The 7,615-nt window shown below is 42.7% G+C and overlaps 1 long non-coding RNA gene across 1 annotated transcript; it reads right to left on the bottom strand.

Annotated features, from left to right (window-relative positions):
* Positions 1-1,845: 1,845 nt before the first annotated feature.
* On the bottom strand, positions 1,846-7,602 carry LOC146679418 (uncharacterized). The gene is made up of 3 exons (XR_014918658.1): positions 6,916-7,602; positions 4,060-6,661; positions 1,846-2,028 (listed from the first exon to the last, which is right to left on the bottom strand). It is a non-coding gene; the product is annotated as an uncharacterized LOC146679418 (long non-coding RNA).
* Positions 7,603-7,615: the final 13 nt, after the last annotated feature.

Raw genomic sequence — 7,615 nt, 5'->3', positions numbered from 1 at the left:
ATGATCTGATATATAAGTGTTTTGTAAGCATGTATTGCAATTCCTTCTATGTTCTAGTTTTCCCTCAGCATGGATCATCTAGACACTCTCACTAGTTGAAGCTTAAGACCTTTAAAGAACCTGAACATCAACTCAAATAAGCACAGATATGCAATATGTATAAAATAGTTATAACTGCACCTGGAATACAAAGTTAATTTAATACCTGTGTGCATAAAACCTTAAAGCCTTCTTAAAGCTATCTGTTACATTGTTAAAGCCTCGTCTTAGCCTGCTGCTCAAAATAACTTCCTGCTTTCACTTCTGCATACAACTTCCTGTCAGCCTGCAACTCAGTCTTTCTGAAAGAGACACTGTTTAACCCCTGAATGCAATATAAACTCCAGATTATATTATTAATGCAATGGTAATGATGACAATTATTTAACAATAGCAGTAAAATAATTTCCCTGCTCCACACTCCCTCTCTCGACCACCGGACGAAGCCCCCAAATGTTACAGTTATGCTTGGGTGTCCTGTAAGAAAATTCCAAAGACAGACAAAGCTAACCAGCCCAACAACAACCTTCTTTACTCCTCCAAAAACTACTTCTTACCACCATGCAGTTCAGGCAAGTACTGAGAAAAAGGAAAAAACAAAACAAAATGTCTTAATTTGAAAAAGCATTAATTAGATACGCAGATGGATCTTTTTCTTTTTTTTCCTTTTTTCTTTTTTTTTTTTTAAACTGCCGTGCCAATACAAAACAAAAACAATACAAGCTTGTGTGCTCGTGCTCTTTTGTTCTTCAAAGTTTTCTATACCTCATAACTGATGCATAAAAATACAAGAGCAGTCTACTAAAAACAAACAAAAAAGATAGTAAGAGTAGAAAGTTGAGCAACAGTATGTAGAATGTAACCTTGTCTTCCAACTAAATCTTGGCTTCCTTCTCCCAATCACATCTTCACTGTCTTTACCTCTGCTGTTATTCCCCTTGCCATGTACAAACTCAGTTGTTGTCACCTCAAATATAAGGAGGCAGCTCCTGTTTTTGTCAAGCACAAATGTGTCATCAAAGGATGGTCAAAAACAGCACCGTTAATGAGTAGTACAGCTGCTGTGCCACTGGGATTGAACAAGAGGTGCTCCCTCTGCTGGCTCAATGCGGTACAAAGTGTCTGAAGGAGTTATACCGGCGAAAATAACATCTTTCAATTGCATGTTTGGTCCACAGGATGGCGCCTAGCTGGCAAGTCCTGTACATTGCATATTAAAAGTTGTTGCAAGTGCACTCACATGTATTTTTTGTGTAAAAGAGACACACACACACACACACACACAAACACACACACACACACACACACACACTGTAAGGTCTGAAGTGCAAAATTTGAATTACATTCCTTTGTATCTCTCCCTCTCTCTCTCTCTCTCTCTCTCTCTGTCTCTCTCTCTCTCTCTCTGTCAACACACACACACACACACACACACACACACACACGCACACACATACGCTCAATGGAGTATAAAATAAAGACCGGGGCAGTTCTCTCACTGGAGTCTCTTAGAGTGGAGGCTGCCCTTGCTAGCAAGAAGTTCTGTGTGTTTCTCTTCTCTGAGTCTTTACTGAAGAAGTGTTTTATAACATTTTCCTTAACAACTGACATGTGTTTTTTGTGTAAAAGAGAGAGAGACACACACACACACACACACACACACACACACACTCACACTCACACTCAGCGGCTCAGAGATGAGGGAAAAACAACAGAAATCAGGATAGATTTTAATGTCAGGAGATGCCCTGTGATGCTGGGGCCATTGTGTAAGATTGGAATGTGTACCAGTGGCTGGTGGGTGGTCCTTGAAGGTCCCGGGAGGAGGCGGCGAGGAGGCAGCGGGTGGCTGGGCTTGAGCTGTGGATCAGGGACGTCATTAATTCTGCCTGGTGCTGCGTGTGCCCTGTGCAGCTTGGATGTCTGCCGCTGACGCTCTGTGGTTCCTGTTCTGCTGATCTCCTGGTCCACACACGGCTTCAGGGTGCACTGTACAAGGGGAGAAGAAATGCATCATTGGTTACCAAAATAAAACAGTGTCTTTCTGCCTGTGTCATTCTGTTTGGTTTCTTTGAGCGTTTGTTTCTTAAATACACAGCAAGTGTCTCTCTCTCTCTCTCTCTCTCTCTGTCACACACACACACACACACACACACACACACACACACAGAAGCAGAGCAGCTGCTGTGCCACTGGGATTGAACAAGAGGTGCTCCCTCTGCTGGCTCAATGCGGTACAAAGTGTCTGAAGGTGTTATACCGGCGAAAATAACATCTTTCAATTGCATGTTTGGTCCACAGGATGGCGCCTAGCTGGCAAGTCCTGTACATTGCATATTAAAAGTTGTTGCAAGTGCACTCACATGTATTTTTTGTATAAAAGAGACACACACACACACACACACACACACACACACAAGCTGGTCAGCTGCTTTGCAACTCAACGCGGTACAAATCGACTTCTGTGCCTCTTTTTCTCTTTGGGTTTTCTGTGTGTTTTTTTAAATTTTTAAATCCACAGCAAGTGTCTCTCTCTCTCTCTCTGTCTGTCTCTCTGTCACACACACACACACACACACACACACACTGAGGTCTGCAGTGCAACATTTTAATTACAGTGCTTTGAATCTCTCTCTCTCTCCCTCTCTCCGTCTGTCTGTCTGTCTGTCTCTCTCACACACACACACACACACACACACACACACACACACAGTGAGGTCTGTAGTGCAAAATTTGAATTTCATTGCTTTTTAATTTCTCTCTCTCTCTCTCACACACTCACACACACACACACACACACACACACACACTGTGAGGTCTGCAGTGCAACTGGGATTTAACAAGAGGGGCTCCCTCTGCTGCAATTGCATCTGTGGTCCACCGGAGGGCGACCAGCCAGGACGTCCTGTGCTTTGCATATTAAAGTTTTTGCAAGCGCATTGACATGTGTTTTTTGTGTAAAAGAGAGAGAGAGACACACACACACACAGAAGCTGGTCAGCTGCTTTGCAACTGGGATTGAACCAGAGGTGCTCCCTCTTCTGGCTTTTTCTTATGCACACTATTAAAAAAAGTTGGGCGCACCCAAATCAGCGTTCAAAGATTGATGGCTCCCTGTCAGAGCACTGGCTATGAATTTCAGATCGATCAGGCCTTAACTTGACAAAAAAGTTATCAATCGTTCTTTTCATCTTTTCTCATTGCCCACGGTCAGTTATATCCACTTCTGTCGGTCCTAGGATATTCACAAGGCCTGTGTATCATCACTGATTTCTATAATCCACTTGATTCCGATTCACAAGGTCCAGATTCGATTTGGTGCAATTTTTACTCAGAAAGTGAGAGATCTTATAATTCTGATCATTTATCAGTACTGACACTAAACTTTATCAGAGATGTGACCATCACAGCACATGCCGTTGTGTCAAAGTAACTGAGAATAAAATAAAATAAAAAACATAAAGGAGATTTTCCTGGCATGGATTTTATAGCAGATAACCTTAAAAATATTCTGCAATTATACCTAATTTGAAAAAGTTTACATTTCTTCAGTATTAAACAGCAGAAATTAAGCTTTCTTATCCGACGTCATTTACAAAGGAAAGAAAAGACAGCGGCCGCCAGCGCTGTAAACAACGGTAGACTGATGGGTAATAAGCGAATGAGTAATGCAGAAAACACATGTTTGAGATGGGAAACTTTTCTTGAAGTTTCTCTCACAGTTCACGCACAGCGAGCTGTGCGTGAACTGTGGGTTTTATCGTGTTGGAAGCAAAACAGCAAAAGTAAGAAGGAATTAAGGATGATATTAGCCCCCACGCCGACTAAGCTAATTCTGATGCGTCGGTCCGCTCTGTTTACGTCTTCGTGTGGAATGCGTTTCCTGCTCTCATTTGCTGGTTGTTGTTGAAATAGTTTTGTGAGCTTTAACCTGAGATTCTGGCGTTTCTGGTAAAACACATTTATATTCATTCAATTCAGGATTTAATGAATCGATATCGCTTCATTCAAGCTACTCACCTGTCTATATCCACCTCCACTTCCAGCTGGACCACGGACATTTACTGATTGGTTTAGACCACGAAGGGGAATCACGTGTGTCTGTTGTTGATCACATGGACGTCTGTGGCAAATTTTACAAACACTTCTCATAATGAACGAACTCAGGAGGGTTAGGGTTAGGGATGAGGTAAAGCAGGCCCCCCTAAAGGGTCCTGGGTGCACTGTCCATCAATGGGGGCAGGAAGATGGAGACCCTGCCCGGGTGTTCAAAAAATTGCCCATATCTTGGGTGAAGTAGCTCGGGGCCCACGTGACGTTTCGGCGGAGTACTTTCTTTCTTTTTCTTTTTTTCTCCTCTTTTTTTTCTTTTTCTTTTTTTCCCAAATGGGGGAGAAAGAACAACAAAATGTAAAATCTCACATTAAAATGTTCACGTTTTGATGTGAAAGGTGTCTCTGAAGTAACGTAGTCGGCATCGAGAGCGGTTCCCATTCATAATTACAACAATACGAAAACTAAAAATCTTGGCATTTCTTCTCGTCTTTTTTGTCTCCTTTGGTGAAAGATCAAAGTGACATTTTGGGACAACAAACCAGTTTGGGTTCTTTTGTTTTGTTTTTTTGTAATGACATGACAATACAGAACTGTGTAAACTCTGGTCCGCTGTTCCTCTTTGCTCACCACATGTACTGAGTCCAAATCTTGGGTGGATGTAAAAGCACAAACTGCAAAAAACAAACAAAAGAACAAAAAAATAAAGAAGCAGTCAGTCCGCACAGCTTCATCACCTGGTCCCTCTGTGTGGCAGAGACCTGCCAATCTCTGCACAACAGTTCACACCATAGTTTTTTCTCCCTATTTTTTCTGGTCACGAATAAAGTCGCCAATCCCTTTTACGAGTCCGTGTTCAAAGTGGCTCACAGAAAGAGGATCCAGAGTGCTCTCAGTACTTGGCAGCACCTGTGTGCTGGTGTCATGTCCAGAATAAGAGGCAGGTCAGCTAGAAGGTCACAGTTGCAGTGCTCTTGTTTTGAAAGGTCATTGTCTGGATGCTGGAAAGGATTTTCCTCTGATGCCCAGCCAAAGTCACACCCATGTGCAGCAGATCCTGTGTGGTGATTGGGGCCAGCTGGTCCACTGAGTTGAAGCCAGCCTGAAGGAAACTGTCTTCGTAACGCTCCATCTTGATGGCCCTAAGCCAATCCCCCACCGAAGCACACGGCGGGAGAGCTAAAGGTGCGCGCTGGTCCAGCAGGGGGTAGGACGGGTGTTGAGGTAAGACCAGGCCCGGCTATTGCCGGAGCCTGAGGTGCACGGTCCATCAATGGGATTGGGAACGGTGCCCCCTATTCAAAAAATTACCCTTAGCGGGTGTAGTGCACTGCCGTTGGGCCATCGCGACGTTTCGGCTGGGTATAGCCTTCCTCAGGCTGGCCCAACGTCTCTCTGTGTTCTTTTCTGTTTCTGTCTTTCTGTTGCCACTCAGGGCCTTTTATACTGGGCTGTCTCCGCCCCTTTTTTTTCCAGACATTTCTTTTTTCTAATTCTTTTCTTTGTCTTTTCTGTTTCTCAGTTTTTACGTGACTCTCCCTTTTTCTATCTTTCTCTGTGTTTCGTCTTTCAACTTTACCCCTTGGTTCATTTGTTTTTTTCTCTATGTTTTTTTCTTTCTTTTACATGGCACCCCCTGCATTTTAGACATCCCGTCCTGTGTTCTTATGTTCTCTTTAATGGCACCCCCTTCCTTTATATCCTTTCCAGTTTTTCTTGTTTGTGTCACTTGTTCCTTCTTGTCTTTTAGGGTTAGGGTTAGGGGTTAGGGTAGGGGAATTGATTCCTCCTACGAGGGTAGAAGGAGGGTTAGGGTTGAAGAAAAGAACCTGTCCCTCCCGAAGGAGGAACAGGGCGTGCACGGGCCATCAACCCCGATGGTCCGCAGCCTCACATCCCTCTACCTCCATAATTGATTTTTAATTTGAAAGGTAAGTATTTCTTTTTTTACAGGTTTGCAAAGGTAGGTATTCTTTTTTTGCAGGTTCCCAATTTTTCCGTTACTTTGGCTTGTTTCCAATATTTCTTTTTTTACAGGTTTGCAAAGGTAGGTATTCTTTTTTTGCAGGTTCCCAATTTTTCCGTTACTTTGGCTTGTTTCCAATAAAGTGTTTTCAATCCCAATTTGTTTTCTGTGTGGTTTTTAATTTTGTTTTGAGTTCTCTCTAATTTGAGTTGTTAAGGAAAATCAATAAAACATGAATTAAAACATGAAATAAAATCCCCCAAAAATAACAAACTAAAATAACAAACTAACATAAAGTTGAAAAAATTAAATGAGTATGCCCTTGTCGCGACGTTTCGAAGTTGTTTCTTCTTCCTCAGGCGAGGGCATACTGAAGAGCACTGGGTTTGAGGCTCCTATTTATACTCTCCCCTCTGATCCCGCCTCCTTGGCTTTCTTTGGCTTTCTTGTAATATCTTTTTTTAGCTGTTTGCTTTTTTCCAATTCTGCCAGACTTTTTGGCTCTCATTTTTCCTTTTTTCTTTCTTTCTTCCTTTCCAGTCTTCTCCTCTTTCCCCTTTTGACTTTTCCTTTTTCATCATCCTTTTCTTCCCTTCTCTTGACCTCTGCCTTTTTTTTTCTTGCTTTAAATTAAGTTTCATTTTGACAAAGTGTAGTTGCAGAACAAAAGTCATTGAAGTACAATATATTAAACTGTGAAAAAAAGGAAAACTGACAAAAACGTCTTCACAATCTTTAGATTAATATGGAAGATCATAATTTAACATAAAAGAAAATATATTCTATTGTTCATTATCCAGATAAATACAAAAAACAAAATTAACAAAAAATGCATATGATCACCAATAATTCTTGACCTCTGCCCTTTACCCTTCCTTTTGGCCTACATCTGACCTCTTTCTCTTCCGAATTTTGGGCTACTACAATGCCGACTTGGCTTTAATACTACACTCTCAACCCTGCTTGGGGAGGACTCAACCCGACTTGGGGAGTAAATTTAGAAAGGAGATGTGACTTTGGGTTAGGCTTTAGGTTTCAGCTGGGATTAGGATTACTTGGGCTTCAGATCCAGTACTTGGGTAAGGTTTAAGATTTAATTTCCAGGAAAGAAGTAGAGTTAGGGTTAGGGTTAGTGTTAGGGTTAGGGGGTAATAGCCAGAATTTGACGGAATAAAATGGAATAACTGGGAAAGTAAGTGTCGTAGAGGGATGAAAGTTGTGTCTACGGGGGGGTTTCGGGGTGCTCCGGACACCCTGGTGAAGACCCCATGTCGATAGCACCAACGGTTCTGGACTTGGTGTAAATGGGTCCAAATTTGACGGAATAAAAAGGTCAAAGTGGCAGATAGGAGTGTCCGATCGGGCCGATTCCACCACCACTGTACTCAGCAGGCCCTGCCGGGTCGTTAGACACGCAGCATGGCAGGGATCGGTGACATAACATGTAGCAGTTTCCCTTCACAGAAGCGTCTGCAGCAGGTGGGTGGAGGAGGAGGCAGCAGAACCAGGCCTTTGGAGCACTGTGTCATCTCCTGGTCCTGATGCTTTGAATCTCCC

The sequence above is a fragment of the Copadichromis virginalis genome, unplaced genomic scaffold, assembly GCF_057382275.1.
Source record: "Copadichromis virginalis isolate Kocher_CV1m ecotype Utaka unplaced genomic scaffold, C_Virginalis_male_GT1.1 unmapped_scaffold_2, whole genome shotgun sequence".
Classification (NCBI taxonomy): Eukaryota; Metazoa; Chordata; class Actinopteri; order Cichliformes; family Cichlidae; genus Copadichromis; species Copadichromis virginalis.
Note: the sequence above shows the minus strand (reverse complement) of the source record. Positions and strands in the feature narration are given on the sequence as shown.